This window comes from Panthera tigris, chromosome A1 (genome assembly GCF_018350195.1).
Source record: "Panthera tigris isolate Pti1 chromosome A1, P.tigris_Pti1_mat1.1, whole genome shotgun sequence".
Lineage (NCBI taxonomy): Eukaryota > Metazoa > Chordata > Mammalia > Carnivora > Felidae > Panthera > Panthera tigris.
The window spans coordinates 193690057-193710203 of NC_056660.1; the positions used below are offsets into that span (position 1 = coordinate 193690057).

General features: G+C 37.9%; 1 long non-coding RNA gene across 2 annotated transcripts in view; it reads right to left on the bottom strand.

The window, feature by feature from the left end:
• Positions 1 to 20147, bottom strand: part of LOC122240790 — a 183608-nt gene that overhangs the window by 24056 nt on the left and 139405 nt on the right. For both annotated transcript variants that reach the window (XR_006220517.1, XR_006220516.1), the window contains one exon: positions 14816 to 14968. This is a non-coding gene — a long non-coding RNA (uncharacterized LOC122240790). The remainder of the gene's footprint in view (positions 1 to 14815; positions 14969 to 20147) is intronic.

The following is a 20147-nucleotide window of genomic DNA, read 5'->3' on the forward strand; positions in this document are numbered from 1 at the left end:
GAGACCTCATGGAAAGAAGAGGTGTCTTTCAGGCCAGAATTTAGGCATTTTTAGAAATCAAAACCATTGTACCATCTTAATTCTCTAAGACTTTATTCTGAAACCTGCAAGGTACATTTTATCCCCTTTTAGAGACTCACATCCATAGTGAAATATTAAAGGCTCTGTAAAGTCCTACAGTGAGGAAATAAGCTTAATCTTGTTTAATTTGGAGTTTCCATGCCTGTGTGTTCATTACCACTGAGGTAACGTCACTGAAGGCAATTTTGGGAAATGTTAGTACAGACCAGGGGGTGAGCAAACTTTTCTGAAAATGGCCAGATACTAAACATTTTAGGATTTTGAACTAAAAAACAGTTTAAACTAATTCTTTTTTGCAACTACTCAACACTGTTGTTGTAGCATTAAAGCAGCCACTGACAATATGTAAACAAATTAGCATGGCTATGGTCCAATAAAACTTTATTTACACTAATAGATAGTAAGCCAGGTTTGGCCCATAAGTTCTTGGTTTTTTGTTTATTTTGCTTTGTTTTTAAAGTTTATTTTGAGAGAGAAAGAGAAAAAAAGCACAAGCGTGGAAGGGGCAGAGAGAGAGGGAGAGGGCGGGAAAGAGAATCCCACATAGACTCCACACTGACAGTGTGGAGCCCAACACGGGGCTCAAACCCACAAACCTGAGCTGAAGTCAGAAGCTTAACTGACTGAGCCACTCAGGTGCCCCATGGCCCGTAAGTTAATGTTTGCTGGCCATTAGTAAAAACTAAAAACAGTCAAAGGATTGCTTCTTTTCTTTCTTTCTTTTTTTTTTTTTTACATTTTCTTCTGTCCACAGCCTGATAATATACATATATTTTTAAGATGTTATTTCTTTGGGGTGCCTGGGTGGCTCAGTCGGTTGAGCGTCTGACTTCGGCTCAGGTCATGATCTCACAGTTTGTGGGTTCAAGCCCCATGTCAGGCTCTGTGCTGACAGCCCGGATCCCAGAGCCTGCTTCAGATGCTGTGTCTCCCTCTCTCTCTGCCCCTCCCCCACTCTCACTCTGTCTCTCTGTCTCTCAAAAATAAATAAACATTAAAAAAAATTAAGATCTTTTTTTGCTAAGGAAAAATACAAAAAGAATTGATTCCTCATTCTAAACTGAATCAATTAGAGTTGGTTTTTTGCCTTGTTTTTTATTGTTTTAATTTTCTCTCTCTCCTCCCTTCTCACTGCCCCCCTCTATCCTCCTTTCTCCTCCCCCACCTCTCTCTATTTTTTTTTCAATCTTTAATTAAGAGTTCTGGCCAGGACAACCGGCTTTCTGGAAAGTGAAATTCAAAAGCACTGGGCAGAAACCCAAAAAGAATATCATGGCCAAGAAAGGATGGGAATAAGAAGGAGCAATTCTAAAAGGGACAAGAGAGACTTCGCCTAGGACAAATCTACAGGTTTTCCCTTTATTGCTTTCCTCTAGAACTTACTATTAGCAAGATGGGCTGGCTGGTCCTTAGAGTCCCTTTCATCCCTGATCCATAGTGAGTTCTTTCTCCTCCCCCAGCACAGAGAGAGATTAAAGAAGCAGAAAGAGAAGATAGTGGAGAGAGGAGGTCTTCTTAACTGAAAGACCTCAAGCTTCCACTTAAGATTAGAGTGAGTGACCAATAATTATCAATAAATCCATTGCCTTCTATCTTTCCTTAGAAGTGTTGGTTTTGAATTTCAATCCATTAAGTAATCATTTTTATGCAAAATAATACTTTCTTTCTCCACTTATCCGCTCCTTTTTTATAGTAAAATTCCATCACAGTCTATATTCTCTGCCCCCACTTTTCATCTTCCATCTTTTCTTGGAATCTCTCTGGTCAGGATTTTGTCTGTACTACTCCAGGGAAACCATATTTATTCAGCCCACCAATGACTAGCAAGTCTCTGTTTGCTCAGCTCCTCCAAAGCATTCATTTATTTGGTCCTCCTCCTTATTGAAACACTTTCTTGAGGTGCCTGGATGGCCTAGCTGGTTAAGCGTCTGACTCTTGATTCCAGCTTAGGTCACTGACAGTGAAGAGCCTACTTGGGATTCTCTCTCTCCCTCTCTCTCTCAAAATAAATAAACATTTTTGAAAAAAGGAAAAAAGAAAGAAAGAAACACTTTCTTCACCTGGCTCCCTGGATGCTACACTCATCACTGATCTTGCAGCCACTTATGAAACACCTCTTCACTCTCATGCTAATCCTCCCTTGTCTGATCTATCAAACAGCTTCTTAACTGTTTTTTTTTTTTTGGTTCCACATTCCTTCCCCACAGACTATTCTCTACACAGAACATGGAGTGAGAGCTGATTTGATGATTTAAAGAATCTTGAGCTGTTCAAAATCTATTAATGCACACTAACAAAATGTAAAACTACTACGCAGCCTAGAGAGGCCCTGCGTGAAATGTGGTCCCAATTCCACTCCATCCACATAATAGTCTTCTGGTTCATTACCATCTCATGGCCTTTGTGCCTGCTGTCCTCTCTGCCCAAAGCATACTTTTCCCAGATGTTTTACGGCTTACATCTTCATTTCAGCAGCTCTCTATTCAAATATCACATTTCAGAAAAGCCTTCCCTGACCAACACTCCCTCTTTGCTATGTATCTCCCTTACTCTACTTTAATTTTCTTCAAAATGCTTATCACATCTTAATAATTTTATGTATTTATTTGTGGGGTGGTCTGTCTGTCCCAGTAAAAGATAAGTCTCACAAGGGCAGGGACTCTGTCTGTGTGTTTACTACTTTATCCTCAGCACCTGGAACATTGCCTAGAACACAGATGTTCAGTAAATATTTGTTAAATGAGCTGAGCACTGGGATATAAAATACTTATGAGACCTAATATTTAGTTTTAATAGGGTTCTTAAATCTAATTCAAAGTATGGAATAGGAAATAATGGAGAGTCATGCATACAATTACAAAGATAAAAGGGTATTTTCTATTAAAAAAAAAGAAAAAAATAAAAATTTTTGAGAGCATGGTTAAGTTAGAAATTACCTCTAATTAGGCAAAGGCTTTATAGTGAAGGTGAAATTAAGCTGAACATTAGGCAATGTATAGTATTTTGTTTGAAAGAAGAGGAAGAAGGAACAGCATAAAAAATGCGATGGAGGTAAAAAAAATGTCCATTCTTTCATTTAGTTAATATTTATTGATTTTCTATTATGAGCTTGTTAAGCATTGCTCTTAAACCTGGGGATTAAGTAATGAATAAAACAGAGAATACAAATTACAGCCTCCAAAAGTTTACATTGTAGTGGGAAGAGTTAATACATAGGAAAACAGACAAAGAAATTTACCAAACAATTTCAAAACACAAATTAAGCAGTGTCGTAACACATTGGAGGAGGAGACATAGAACTCAAAAGGATTGCACAAGAGGGAGAGGCACTGCTTGGGATGAACTTGTTATAGAAGTGCTCTCAGGGAAGTCTTGGAAACTAAAGTGTGAGAAGTGTGAGAAGCCAGCTCTGCACAGAGTTGAAGAGAAATCATACCAAGCCCAGGGCACAGACAACAGAGTCACTGGTACGCTTGCTGCCCATTTCTGGTTCTCTACCTCCAAGGATTATCCTTCTTTGTTCTTCTATTGGATGGGGACTTGTGACTAATTCTAGCCTCTAAATTCAGAGCAGAAGTAATACGTATCACCTAATTGCTGATGTAAGATCTGCCACAGTTATGTTTTCCCTCTGGAACAACAACTAGCAATTGTTGGTAGGAATGGTAGCTGCTTCATCATTCCATGTTCTCAAATGGACAGCAAGAAGCAGAGCCCCTATGCTGATGCACAATGGACAGGTAACAACATTCAGGTATAGTTTTAGTATAGACCTATGTTTTCATTTCTCTTGGGTGGGTATCTCCAAATGGAATTGCCCAGTCATGTAGTAACTCAATGTTTAACATTTTAAGAAACTGCCAAATTTTTCCAAAGTGACTGTGCCATTTTATGTTCCCACCAGCACTGGGAAGGCTACATTTTTTTTTTTTTTTTGCACCCTCACTGACACTCATTATTGTCTTTTTCATACGCTGGAATGGGTATGTGATGGTATGTCATTGTGGTTTTGACTTGTATGTCTTTAATGGCCAAAGAACACATGATTTAACTGGCACTGGGCAAGAACGTATACAAGGAGACCATTGAAGAGGCTCCTTCCTAAGTCCAGAGGATAAGTGAGGATCAGGTGGTAATAACGAAGAGGGTATGAACTATAAACTCCTTTGTGGCACAAAGGATTTGCACAAACACTATGCTAAGAGATTTGACTAAACTTGAGCCTGGCTTCTACCTGTACTAGGCCATGTCCCTAAAGGTGACCCTAGCTCCATTGCTGAGTCTTTACTCACAGAAAACACAATGCTGCCAAACTACAAAATGTGCATTGCTCCAACTCACACTGCCAAATCATTTTTGGTAATTCTCCACTTACTCCTTTCTGTAATTTTCCACTTCCCACAGCCCCCAGTCCCTTTTTATCACCCTCCTTTCACTTCCCCATGGTCCTTCCTTGTTTCCTGTCATCACTTTAAAAATCTCAGTTACCTTTGTCTTAACTGGAGGTGAGCTCAGTTTCTACTAGAGTTTCTATCCCCTGCTGAATAAAGCCTGAATAAAATCTGTCTTGTCACCTTTAGTAAGTTTTTGGTACTGTTGCTCTTTGACCAGAGAAAGAAGATATTTTTCAGAAACAGAATGAAACACCATAATTCTAAGTCGGGAATGAAAGTAAGGAACATATCAAGGTTGACTCCTGGGGTTTCGTCTTGAGTGGGTTCTGAGCGGACTTGGGTGGGTGAAGGTGCCATTTAATGATATTAGAAAGTTGGAGGGGCATGGAAGGAGAGGAAAGAAAAATTCAATATTTTTTTTCTGCTTTAATTTTTTTAAGTTTATTTATTTATTTTGAGAGAGAAAGAGAGCAAGCAGAGGAGGGGAAAAGAGAGAGGGAGAGAGAATCCCTAGCAAGCTCTGCACCATCAGCAGGGAGCCCAACATAGGGCTCAAACCCACGAAATATGAGATCATGACCTGACCTGAAACCAAGAGTCAGGCATTTAACTGACTAAGTCACCCAGGCGCCCCCCAAAACTCTGTTTTGAAAATGGCATCTTACATTCAATTATACATAGTAAGGAGTCAGATGGATATATAAATCTGAAACAGAAAAGAATACAGGCTAAAGATTTGATGAAGTCCTTCATCCATTTGATATTTAAAGCCATGCGGTAGATGAGATCATTATAGGAGAATGTATAGGCAGAGCATGGTCTAGGACCAACCAGTGGAGAACGCTAACAATTAAAGGTAGGATTGAAACAACAACAACAACAACAAAATAAACAAACAAACAAATAAACAAATAAATAAAAATATATAAAGATTCAAGAAATTTGAGAGGATGACATCCTAGACACAAGGAGAAGGGTTTCATGAAGGAGAGACTGGCTACCGTTAATGGTGAATAAGGAGTTCAGAGAAGTGTCCATTAGTTTTGGCAACACGATGACCATAGACAGGAATGGTTTGAGAAGCAGCAATGGTAAAAGCCAGACTGGAGTGGATGAAGACACAGTGGGAGATAAGGACCCAGATCCAGTGAATGAAAGTAGACCAATCTTTCAAAATTTACGGTGAGGAAGAGAGAAATATGATGATAGAAGAATAGAAACTGCACAGTTAGAGGGTAATGTAAAATGTGAGAAACTAGAGTATATTTATATGCAATGGGAATGATTTTGTTAAAAGGAAGAAATTGTAATGCAGGGGATGGGGGAACTACCGAAGGTAAATGCTTGAGGAAGTTACAGAAGCTGGGAGACGAGAGACTTGGCCCTTTACAGAGGGAGCGAAAAGATACAAGATAGAGAATTGGGGTCCAAAGAAAGATGTGTTCTGGATTTGATAACGTGTATATGAGAGTTCCCTCTGCTTCTGTTTTTGAGGCAAAGTTATCAGATAAGAGTGAGGGTACAAGTGTGGTAATACTTCTGAGCGGGTGAAAGACATCTGAGAGAGTTGTCTCAGAGAGGAGAAAACAAAGTCACCAGGATGTGAATTCTAGGCAACGTGAGTGCCCCTTTGAGGTTTGCGGTCTTGAATTTAAACTGCAGTGGATTAATCACTATACTGTATGTGTCTTTTCCACTTAGGTGCAGATGTTCATCTGTTTAGATACAGATACAGATAAGGTAAATAATTAGATTCAATCTGCATTGGGTTTAGCCAGGCAAACACATTACAAGGTTGGTAAGGCAAGGGTATTGAGGGCTTTTACAAGGGAATGATCACCATGATGGACAAGTAAATCTGAACTGGGTAAAGAGACAACTAACATAAGAGGGACATTGTCAGCGATGCAAAATGGTGACATCAAATGTATTAGAGACATAGGTGGTGTCTAAATATTGTTGGGAGAACTAGATGAGAAATCAAGTCAGAAGCACAAAGGTTTGTGATTAGAGAGAAAGATATTTGAAATGACAATTTCAGAGGTGATACAATTACTAATGATAACAAGGTCTAGGATGAGGTGGGCTGGAAGATAAGAACAGTTGTGGAGATCAGGGTGACCAATGGATTATCCTCTTAGACATTAAAGTCATCAGATATTCTGATAGGCACACAGCTTCTGCAAATTCATACCAGTGAATTTAAATGTGGAAGGCTCTTATTCTATGAAGATCATTACTGGGGCACCTGGGTGGCTCAGTTGGTTAAGCGTCCGGCTTCGGCTCAGATCATGATCTCACAGTTCACAAGTTCGAGCCCCACATTGGGCTCTCTGCCGTCAGCACAGAACTCACCTGAAATCCTCTGTCCCCCCTTCTCTCTTCCCTTCCCTCACTCATGTGTGCTCCATCTCAAAAATAAATATTTAAAATATTTTTTATAAAAAAATTTATTAAAGGACAAAACCTTGGATTGCAGATATTATCAAAATCTGAAAAAAGTTGCCCCAAACATTATTGAAATCTATGAGCATGGCACTCTGTGGAATTGTTACTATACAATTTGTGTAGCTGTATGCAACAGCCCTGTAGACATACTTAGTCTGACCAATGGTCTAGTCCACTTGTTCTCAACTGGGAGATTTTTTTCCCTTTTTCGTCCAGGAGGCAATTGACAATGCTTGGAGACATTTTCATTGTCATAACTTGGGGTGGGAGGGTGGAGAGAGGAAGAATGGCTACTGGAATCTAGTGAGTAGAAGTCAAGAAGTGTTAAACATCCTACAGACAGGATAGCTCTCTAAAATATAGAATCATCTGGCCCCAATTGTCAATTGGGTCTAGTCCTAGAAGTTATTTTGGGGCATTACCTGTATTTTCCTCCTACTAGGCAGATAAATACATTACTCAGATAAGTATAAAGACCACAGTAATTTTTTTTTATTATTATTACAACATGGGATCTGTGCAGGCTCTGATCAAGTGGCCCGTGCCCTGATCTCTCCCACTCCCACCTACATTTCTGATGCAACTTGTTTTCATTCCAGGCTGGAGATAGAAAAAGCATCTGTAATCACTAAGTCATTCAATTAATTACCTGATGCATAAAATTAAGGTACTTAAAAAGGAAGAATTAGGTCAATCCTTCTCAATTGGCTACACTCTAGTTATCCTATAAGCTGTTAGGCTAATTGTGGAGCCTCCATGGACTCTGAGAAATGCCCCAGAGGTATTTCTTGTCTTCTCTCAGACATTTGCAATTTGCCAAAGGGCTTGCAGTGGGAGTTCTATGTTAAGTATCCAATACCTGGGGGGCAAGTTCTGAATAATGTGCTACTTGTCCTAAGAACTTTACTTGAAGTTTTGTGCCACAGTAGGTATTTATTTCAGAGACCAGTTACTAGCCCCAGCTTTGCCACTAAATTCGTAATGTTATCCTGGAGAGGTCACTTTCCTTCTCTGGATTCAATTCACTGCCTGAAGCTTAAAGAAAAGGGGGAAATTAGGCCCTGTCCAATGCAGAGTATTAAGAATCTCAGATTCATTTTGATGGGTGCTAAGGGATTTAACAGTGAAACTAATAGGTCCAATATGGTCTATGGTCCTCCGGGACACAATCACCAGTAAGGGAAAGAGATTTACTAAACACAGAACGATAAAATGTGATGATTGCATATAGGAGAAGGGCATATTGTCAGAGTCTTGCTACTCAAAGTGTCATTCTTGGACTAGCTTTATCAGCTTCATCTGAGAACTTGTTAGAAAGGCAAGAACCCAGGTTCCCACCCCAGACATACTGAATCAGAATCTGCATTATAGCAAGATCCCCCAAGTGAACCATACGTGCATTAAAGCTTGAAAAGCATTGTCTATGGGTCAGGAGGATCTCTCTGCACTTTTAATAAGCAGGAGGTAGGAATAAAGCTGCAAAGATTGGCTAGGTCCAGGTTAAGCGGTTTGGGCCTCCCTCTGTAGACATTTGTAGACAAGATAAAGCATTTAAGTGGGGGAAATACATAATCAAAGCTGAGACGTATGAAGATTCAGTTATTTATATGTAGAACAGATTGTTTAAACTAGAAAAAGGTAGATAGTTACTTAGCTATTCCAAAAGTGCAGGAAATTGTATCATGACAATAAAATAAAGAGAAAGTAATGAACAAAACCTAATGCTATTTTTGTATTTCAATGGCATGTTTACAAAACCACAAGATTTTTTTATGATTTTAGGGTTTGTTTACAGTCTCTGAGAGCCTTGAAATCAGCAGTGCACTCTTAAGTCTCTTTCCAAAGGGCTAAGAGTGAAAAGTTTAAATGGCAATAATATGTAAAATAATATATACATTTCATATCTATGAGTAAAACCGGTCACCAGCCACTTACAGACATGGATATTTTATCATCCATGGGTTTCTCTCCATTGCCAAGATGATCAAGTTAAAATAAGTAAATAAACCCAAGAATTGGGCAACATGAATAAATAAATTAAAAACATATAGGTAAGTCACTTCTGCTTTCTGGAAGAGGGTGTCTCCCCACACCAACAAGCAGTTCTCAAAGTCAGAATTCAATTCAATTTACCCGAAAATATTATCAGATCCCATAGGTTGAATCCCATAAGACTGTCCTCCTACAGACGTTTTTGATGCCAGTCAGAAGCCCAGCTTGTTACCTGTACTTCTGACTGACTGGCTATAGATCAGTTTCCCAAGACCTTCTTCTCAGGTTCAATTAATTTGCTAGAGGAGAAACACCTTACTTACTAGATTACCAGTTTATTATAAAAGGGTATAACTCAGAAAAAATCAAGATGGAAGAGATTCATAGGGCAAGATGTGAGAAAAGGGCAGGGAGCTTCCATGCTGTCCCCAGGCATGCCACTCTCCAAGCACCTACATGCATTTACCAACCCCAAAGCATCTTGTTCTTTTTAGGTTTTATGCAGGCTTCATTACATAGGCATGGTTGATGAAGTCATTGGCCACTGGCAAATGAACTCAATCCCCAGACCCTCCAGCCTCCCACAGGTGGGGGGCAAAGGGACTGAAAGTTCCAACCCTCTAATCATGAGGCTGGCTCTTCCATCAGCCAGGCCCCCAGTTTTAGGTTAGTTGAGTGCTTTCCAAAAGTCACCTGATTACCTTAACAAAGACACCTCGAAGCTCTCATCATAGGAAATCCCAAAGGTTTTAGGATCTGTGAGCCAGGAACGATGGACAAAAACCAAATATATATGAGAAATATATTCTGGTCATCTCACTGGCCAAATATGTATTTCTTAAAAATTACAGTATTGCACCTATGATGACACCAAGAGCTATCCAGGCACGTGGACACTATGATGAGTTAAAGCAGATGTTGTTGCCCTCACGGAGCTCTTCCACCTTATGATCCTTGTGGGTAGATAAACCTTAAGCTACCAGAAAGATGCCCTGAATATTTCAAAACTTAAGTTGGAAATCTTGGAAGATAAGGTGCATTTCCTGTGACTGCTGTCACAAATCGGTACAAATTTGGTGGTTTAAACCAACAGATATTTATTCTCTCACAGTCGTAGAAGCAAGGGTCCAAAGTCAAGGTGTCAGCAGAGCCAGGCTCCCTCTTAAGCCTCTACAAAAGAATCCTTCCTGGCCTCTTACAGCTTCTGTTGGCTCCAGACATTCATTGACTTGTGGCAATAAAACTCTAACCTCTGCCTTTATCTTCACATGGCCTTCTCCTCTTTTCCCAGTGCCTTCTCCTTTTCTATCTCTTATAAGGGCACGGCCCATTGAATTTAGGGATAATTCAATGGATAATCCAGGGTGATCCCATCTTGAGCTCTTTAACTTAATTACATTTGCAAGGACCCTTTTTCCAAGTAATGTCACATTCATAGGTACCAAGTCTTTAGATTTGGACATACCTTTTTTGAGTGCTAGCATTCAACTGCTCAGAATATGATTAGGTACTGTTAATCCAGTTATATAAATAACTCGCTCAGAATATGATTAGGTACTGTTAATCCAGTTATATAAATAAAGCTACAAGTTTGCCAACAGAACCGACCATTGGTACTGCCCCCAAGTCACTCCCAAAACATAATGTAAAAAGACATAAACCAAGCAGAGAGCTGGGGTATTAAAGAGGCACACACTTTGTCATTTCTGTAAACCATCTAGCCCATGAACCTTGACGATCATGTCAGTTATCCTTCAGATGGAGCTTTTAAAGAGAATCAATACTTAACTGAGAGGCCAATAATTTAACCCTCATAGGGAAAGCCTTTCAGATTCACTCATTAGTGCTCCTCTGTTTCAGTAAACAGAGGAACAAAACTTAGCCTGTGAGCCTGTGAGAGTGAGAAGAGTCAGGGAATGAATTTTAAAGCTAATAAAGGCTCTATGAGATTGGTGGGCTTCAGATCTACTTTAGTATTTTCAATACACTGACATAGTTTTCAACAAGTATGTCCCCAATCCCACCATGTTTATTGAATGAGTATCAACAGACTTTATTTTTTATTTTTTTTCCAATAGACTTTAAAAGCATGGGATAATAAGATTTATGTTATTATTATCCCCAATACTAAATTGTACAATTTTAAATAATCAGAATAAGAAAAAAATTATTCTATGTAATATATGTAATCACTATTATTTGAGAGAATAAGTTGACTGAAAACCCATTCATGTAGCATGAAGCACTGAAATCTTTCAAGACAGAGAATATCTAATATTATGCTTCTCTGAGTTTTTATGCTAACTACAAAATTATCTGAAGATAGAGATGTATGTCATGTATGTATATGACGAAAATATAATTATAGCCAGAAAACAAAAAACAGGTTTCTAGCCCAGGCCTTGATCCTAATAAAATTATTAAACTAGTCTAGAGCAAGATACTTTCTCCTCTGTGAGCTTCAGTTTTTGCTTATATCAAAAGAAGGAAATTATCTCAGAGGTCATGCAATATAGGTCTTGGGGAGGGGGTGGGAGGGCAAGGGGAGAACAGTGAAGTCAAGTAAGTTTGGGAAATGCTGCAAAGTGTATATTCTTCTCAGATATTCATAATGCACTTTAATATACTAACGGTTCTACAAAGCCCTGTAATAAAAATATACTTATGTAAGCTATTTTGTAGATATCAAGAAACTAATTCTAAAGTTTACACAGACAGGCAACAGACCTAGAGTAGCCAACATAGTACCATACCAAAGAAGAAAAGCTTCAAGACACAATACCTTATTTCAAGACTCATTATAAACTATAGTAATCAAGATGGTGTGCTATTTGTAAAAGAACAGAAACACAGATGCCTGCAACAGAATAGGGTTCTTAGAAATAAACCCAAACAAACATTCTCAACTGATTTATGACAAAGACACAAAGGCAATTCAATGGAGAATGGATAGTCTTTTCAACAAACGATGCTGGAACAATTGGACATCTATATGCAAAAAAATAAACCAACACAGAGCCCTCACAACTTTATATCTCCCACAAGAATTAACTCAAAATGGATCATAGACATGTAAAAGAAACACTATAAAACTTCTAGAAGAAAAAATAAGGGACTTTGAGTCTGGTGATGAGTTTTTAGATACAATACAAAGAGTATGATCTAGAAAAGAGAAAAATTGATAAGTTGGATTTTATTAAAATTAAAACCTTTGATCCATGAAAGCCATTGTTAAGGTAATGAAAAGAGAAGCCACAGACTAGGAGAGTATATTTGTAAAGGATTTGCATTCAAAACACATACAAAAATTTACAACCCATATATGAAAAACAAACAACCTAATTTAAAAATGAGCAAAATGTGTAAATGTACACTTCACCAAAGAAGATATAGAATGTCAAGAAAAGATTTTTAACATCACTTGCCATTAAGGAAATCCAAATTAAAACAAGGAGTTACTACCATGCACTATTAAAATGGCTGAAATGAAAATTAAAAATTAGATAATACCAATTGCTAACAAGGATTTAAAGCAATGAGAACTCTCATTGATTGCTGGTAAAAAAGCAAAATGCTACAAATACTTCAGAAAACAGTATGGTCATTTTTTGTAACACTAAACATAATCTTACCACACTATCAAGCAATCACACTCCTAGGTACACAACTGATTAGAAAACTCATGTCCATATAAAAACTTGTAAACAAATGTTTAGAGAAGCTTTGTTAATAAACTCTAAAAACCAGAAGCAACCAAAATGTCCTTTAATAAGCAAGTGGATAAACAAACTGTGGTATGTCCAAACATGGAATACTATGCAGTGATAAAAAGGGTTGAGCTATTGAATCATGTAAAGACATGAATGGATCTTAAATGCATATTGCTAAGTGAAAAAAGTCAGTCTGAAAAGACTACATACTATATGACTTCATCTGTATGACGTAAATACAAGTGTTAACAAAGAAGGCCTAAGATTGCTATCCTTAGAAAGGCCTGTTTCCAAGGTTGCTTCTTGGCTGGTGTTTCAGGACTTGGATTTCAGGGGTTTTCCCACCATTCCAAAAATTCATAAAAGTGAATCACTGTGAAACTGTTGTGCAAACAATGTGGTGTAAGCTGGACATCTTTCCTTGCATGAGTCCAGGTCTTTGGTACATGCTATACAGAGTATACCTATATGACCAACCTCTTTGAAAAACCCTGGGCACTGAGTCATGCCCTGACTCAGTGAGCTTCCCTGGTAGACAATATTTTATGCATGTTGTCCTACTCATTGCTGAGGGAATTAAGCACACCCTATGTGACTCCATTAGGAGAGAACTCTTAGAGTTTGTGCCTTTATCCTGACTTTGCCCCATATGCCTTTCCTTTTGCCAATTTTACTTTGTAGTCTCTCTTTTGTATTTTGTAATAAATTTTAGCTGTAAGTACTATACGCTAAGCCCTGTGAGTCCTCCTACTGAATCATCAAACTTGGGGATGGCCCAGGAGATCCCAACATATATGACATTATGGAAAGGCAAAATCATAGAGTTGGTAAACACATAAGTTGTTTCTTTCCTGAAGTTTGAGGTAGAGGATTAAAACAATGAATTTTTTTTTAGGGCAGTGAAACTATTCTGTCTTATACTGTAATGGTGGATATATAATGTATTTGTCAAAACCTATAAAATTTTATAGGACAAAGACTGAAAGTAACATATGCAAATTTTAAAAAATGATTTAGATAATCAGGGAATCTCAGGATGGAAGGCATAATGTGGCCAAGGAATCTAACTGTGGTACAAATGTATGAAGCAACATCAGTCATGAGGATGAGATAAACCTACCTAACAATTAGTGCAGTCTGTAAGAGCAGAGGCAAAAGGAACTATATACATATGCACTGTCCTCTACTCGATAGTTTTTTTCTCTTCCATGGGAAGTCAGCTCTGAAACTATTAAGCACATATACTGGAATTGAACAATTAAATAACTGAGTCACAAATGGTGGGAGCCTGGTTTTTCCTGGTTGAAATAAAAAATTACAGATAATCAAGGGCAGGAGGGTAAAATACATGTGTATAATGGATTCAAGTTAGAGACATCAGTATAACCTTTATTCAGTTTAATATAGACACAGATGGTTAAATATATTGGTATTTATAGGTAGGTGTGTGTGTGTGTGTGTGTGTGTGTGTGTGTGTGTGTGTATACACATACATACACCAATTAGGATGCACACATGTATTTCCTTGCTCTATCAGCTGGAAGCTATGGCACCCTAGCTGCAAAAAGCACTTCTAGTATCTAGCACCCAGATCTTGGTTTCTAATATCACTAACCAAAAACAAACAAAAACAAACAACCAAAAAAACAAAAAAACAAAAAACCAAAAAATAAACAAACAAAGAGGAACCAAACCTCCTTGTAAAAATGACTGATTCTAGGACAGGGCAGGAAATCTCCAAGATGAGCCTGAAACATCTTACAGTGCCAGAAAGCAAGCAAGTGCTAAAAATAAATAAATACCCCCAATACTGAAGGTATGTCAAAAGAACACAGAAGAGAATCGGAAAAGTTCCCAATGGCCAAAGATTGAATAATTTGAGCAATAAAATAAAATTCTATTGCACTATAACTATAACAATTATTAGAATTTTAATACCTGGATTCATGGTACATCTTTCCAAATGGCCATATGCAAGCTACTGTTTCCCAAGAGCAAAAGAATGAAGGTCACTCAAGCCCTTCCCTTAGTTGTGTCTAGTTCACAGTGTCCTTGAGGATCCTTCTACAACTCCCACTCAGCTATCCTGATTTCAGGGTTTGTGCCTCTAGGATATACAGTTCAAGCATGACTTGATTCTACTGCAAAAATGTCTCTTATTTGAGAGAGTATTTCAATTCAGATCCTTACCTGACAGGTGAGCAGCAACTGGTTAACTTTCCATTTGGATCCAGCTTCATGATGCCTTGTACTCAGTGCCATGTGGGTTCAAGCCATGGTTCTTCTCCTGACAAAGTGGGGAGCTTGGAAGCATCATTTTACCCAAGAGTTGGCATCTTCCCCCTGAAAAGGAGATCATTTTACTTATCATGTGTTTCTCCTGAGAACATCATCACAGTCAAATAAGGGGATGGATGGCAATAGCACTGAACTACCAACACGTACCTATCTATGAAAGCAAAGAATGACTCCCTTAGACGTATTACTCTAGACCAAGCATTTTTAAACACCATCATCCTCCTCATAAGGAGAACAGCTGACTCCATATAAAAACTTACCCATGTTTCAAGGATCTTCTCAAATACCATTTCTTCCATGAAGACTTCCCCAATTTTCAATTCAATACTCTCATAGTCTCAGTACTGTTGTATACTTCTAATCATTCCTTCCTTCACATTTAATTTTTCATGCATCTTTCCTGTAGTGGTCATCTCATTCAAGAGATATCTGAATGGTATTCTTAACCTCTTTTCTTTCACTCCCCACACACATCCAAGAAATACTTAATACTATAATTTCAATTCCTTGGTATTTCATCCCCCTCTTCCCATTGCCCCTACTACTGCTTGCATTACTGTCATTCATCACTTGGGTAACTGCAACAGAAATTTTAACATACTCCCCAAGCTCTGGTCTTACCTCTATTCCACTCAATTCCCCCATTGGGCTACCAGAACAATCTTTCTAAACTTTAAATACAATCATATCACTGTTAATAGCTTTCAGTAGTTCCCCATGCCCTCAGGATGAAATTCAAACTCCTCAGTATAGAATGGCCCTGCCATTTTTTTTTTTTTTTGGTCAAAAAAAATTGTATGGTAGTGCCACAGAAACAAATAGACCAATTAAACAGAATCACGAGCCTAGAAATAAACCCAAGAATATATGATCAACTAATATTTGACAAAGAAGTCAAGAATATTCAATGGGTAAGAGACAATCTCTACAATAAATGCTGCTGGGATAATTGGATATTCACATATAAAGGAATGAAACTGGATCCTTACTTTACTCCATTCACAAAAATTAAATTAAAATGGATTAAAGATGTAAATATAAGACCTGAAACCATGAAAATCATAGAAGAAAACACAGGAACAAAGCCTCTTGACATGGTCTTGGTAATGAGTTTTCAGATATGACCCTAAAGCACAAACCAACAAAATCAAAAATAAAGAAGTGGGACTATGTCAAACTAAAAATGTCTGCTCAACAAAGGAAACCATAAACAAAGTGAAAAGATAACCTACAGAATAGGAAAAAAATATTTGCAAACCATTCATCTGACTAAGGGGTTTATTCCAAAACATATAAAGAATTCCTAGAACTCAATAGCAAAATATAAATAAATAATCCAATTAAAATGAGCAAATAACTGGAATAGATATTTCTCCAAAGAATATATACAAAAGGCCAACAGGTATATAAAATGATGCTCAACATCACTAGTCATTGGGAAGATGCAAATTAAAACCACAATGAGATACCCATACCCGTTAGAATGCCCATTGTAAAAAAAAAGGTAAGAGATAACACATGCTGGCATGGATTTGGAGAACAGGAAATCCTGTACACTGTTGGTGGGAATGAAATTTGTACAGCCACTATGGAAAACAGTATAAAGGATCCTCAAAAAATGAAAACTAGAACTACCATATTATCCAGAAATTCCACTTCTGGGGATACGTCCAAAAGTAATGAAAACACTAACTCAAAAAGGTATCTACACACCATGTTCATAAAAGTATCATTTATAATAGCCAAGACATGGAAACAACTTAAATGTCAATCGATGGATGAATGGATGAAGAAGCTGTGGTGTACATATCCAGTGGACTATTATTCAGGCATTTAAAAAAATGAGGAAATTCTAATATTGGTTACATTATATATGATTCTTGAAGGCATTATGCTAAGTGAAATAAGTCAGAGAAAGACAAACACTATATGATCTCACTTATATATGGAATCTAAAAAAAATTCATAGAAAAAGAAATCAGACTTGTGGTTACCACTGGCATGAGGTGGGGGGGAGGGGGAATTGGAGGAAAGTCATCAAAGGATACAAACTTCAGTCATCAGATAAGTAAGTACTGAGGATGTAATGTACAATGTGGTGACTCTAGTCACACTGCTCTATGACATATAGGGAAGTTGTTAAGAGAGTAAATCATGAGTTCTCATCACAAGGAGAATTTTTTTTCCCTTTACTCTTTTTTCTCTTCTCTTTATTTTATCCATATGAGAAGATGGATGTTAGCTGAACTTACTGTGGTATTCATTTCACATAATTCATTTCACAAATCAAGCCATCATACTATATTCCTTAAACTTATACAGTGATGTATGCCAATTATTTCTCAATAAAACTGGGGGAAAATTTTTCACCTAGGTGCCGTCTTCTCTAGAAAACTGTCTTTAACCTCCTTCAAAGACAAAATACATTTCTGATCTACATTTTATAGCACTGTGTATTACACTACACGTACAAAAACTAAGTGAATATCCTATACACATCTTATTATTTATTATTCTTCATCAGACTGTTCTCCTTAGGTAAAGGAATAATAGGTACACCATATTCCAGGGTTTTCCATCATCTGTTTGGTTTTTTCTAGGAAAGACTGCTCTGAAATTAGTATTTTCCTTTTGAAGTACCTGGGCCCAGAGCCTAGTTTCCAGAGAATTCACCTAGTTTACTATACTATGAACTAGTCTTCCCTTGGTTGTTGGTGACTTATGACAGATTAATTTCAGACATTAATCTGTTACTCATGGACTTTATGCTATATTTATTATTTTTTTAAATGAGCTTTCTTTTTTTTTTCTTTTCAAATTTTTATTTAGATTCTAGTTAACACACAGTGCAATGTTGATTTCAGGAGTAGAATTCAGTGATTCATAACTTACATACAACACCCAGTGCCCATCACAAAAAGTACCCTCCTTAGTACTTATCACCCATCTAGCCCATCTCCCACCCACCTCCCTTCACCAACCCTCAGTTTGTTCTCTACCTTTAAGAGTCTCTTATGGTTTGTTTCTTTCTCTCTTTTTTTTTTCTTTTTTTTTCTCCCCTTCCCATACATTCATCTGTTTTGTTTCTTAAATTCCACATATGAGTGTAATCATTTGGGATTTGTGTTTCTCTGACTTATTTCACTTAGCATAATACATTTTAGCTCCATCCACATTGTTGTAAATGGCAAGATTTCATTCTTTTTGATAGCTGGGTAATATTCCATTTGTATATATATACCACATCTTCTTCATCCATTCATCCATCAATGGACATCTGGGTTCTTTCCATAATTTGGCTGTTGATAATGCTGCTATAAACCTCAGGGTGCATGTGTCCCTTCAAATCAGTATTTTGTAGGGTAAACACCTAGTAGTGAAATTGCTGGATCACAGGGTAGTCCTGTTTTTAACTTTTTGAGGAACCTCCACACTGTTTTCCAGAGTGGCTGCACCAGTTTGCACTCCCACCAACAGTGCAAGAGGGTTCCCATTTCTCCACATCCTCATCAATATCTATTGTTTCTTGTGTTGTTAATTTTAACCATTCTGACAGGTGTGAGGTAGTGTCTCATCGTGGTTTTGATTTGTCTTGTCTTTGGGAAAATGTTTATTCATGTGCTCTGCCCATTTTTTCACTGGATTATTTGTTTTTTGAGTGTTCAGTTTGTCAAATTTGGATACTAACCCTTTATCAGATATGTCACTTGCAAATATCTTCTCCCATTCCATAGGCTTCCTTTTAGTTTTGTTGATTGTTTCCTTCACTGTGCAGAGCTTTTTATCCTGATGAGGTCCCAATAGTTCATTTTTGCTTTTGTTTCCCTGGACTCTGGCAACCTGTTTAGTAAGAAGTTGCTCCAGCCGAGGTCAAAGAGGTTACTGCCTGTGTTCTCCTCTAGGATTTTGATGGTTTCCTGTCTCATACTTAGGTCTTTCAACCACTTTGAATTTATTTTTGTGTATGGTGTGAGAGAGTGGTCCAGTTTCATTCATCTGCATCTTGCCTTCCAGTTCTCCCAGCACCATTTGTTGAAGAGTCTGTCTTTTTTTCCATTGAATACTCTTTCCTGCGTTGTCGAAGATGAGTGGACGAAATAGTTGTGGGTCCTTTTTTGGGTTTTCTATTCTGTCCCATTGATCTATGTGAAGGACTTTATGCTTTATATCCAGTTGGGTGATAAAATAATTTAACTGAGTGAAAGAATGTATTAGTTACAGTCACTAATTGGGTGTTTTCAACTCAAACTATCATCTTAGCTAAACAGAAAACCGTCTAATTTCGCAGAATCAAATCCTTAGCCACTCGGTCCAGCGCCTCCACACTCTTCTCAGGAAGCCAAGCAATGTCCTCTCATGCATGGGCTGAGTAGGTGGAAAACTAGCCAGTGTGAAATGAGGGGTAAGGAGAAAGCCTATGAGGGAGACCTCTCCAGTACCCCATCTAGAAAAATACTTTTCCCTTAGAGGATTTGTATTCCAAATCTGCTGCCCATTTCTTTTGCTACAGCAAATTAAATTCCTGCAATTGTTTTAGAGCAAGGGTCAGCAAACTTTTTCTTAAAGGGCCAGATAAACAGTTTAAGTTTTGTTGGGCCAAGCAACAAAATGGAAGCAAGTATATAGGTACTGAGAGGACTATTCAAAACGTAATCATTTAATTTGTTTTAATTGTTTTAATGTTTATTTATGTTTGAGAGACAGAGACAGAGGCTTGAGCAGGCGAAGGGCAGAGGGAGAGGGAGACACAGAATATGAAGCAGGCTCTAGGCTCGGAGCTATCAGCACAGAGCCTGATACAGGGCCCGAACTCACAAACCGTGAGATCATGACCAGAGCTAAAGTTAACTGAGCCAACCAGGCACCCCAAAAATGTAATCATTTAAAAATGTAAAAATCCATTATTAGTATGCAGGCTGTGTGGCTGGTTTTGGCTTAGTATGCAGGCTGTGTGGCTGTGGTTTGCCAGCCTATGCTCTAGAGCGTTGCTTATCCTCTTTAAGACAGCAATTTGGGCATTTGAAGATAGTGCTCATGGTAGCATACTCCCAAACACTGCCCCATATCCAATCCCTAGATACAGCCTTGGCTTCTTTATTTTTCCCCTTTCAGGGTCTCTGGAGCCCTCCAGCTTAGCAACACTTACAACAAATTATCTATTTCAAAACATGGCACTCAGGTTTAATGCAATACTCGAGCTCTTGTTTGTGAGGCATAAATTCCA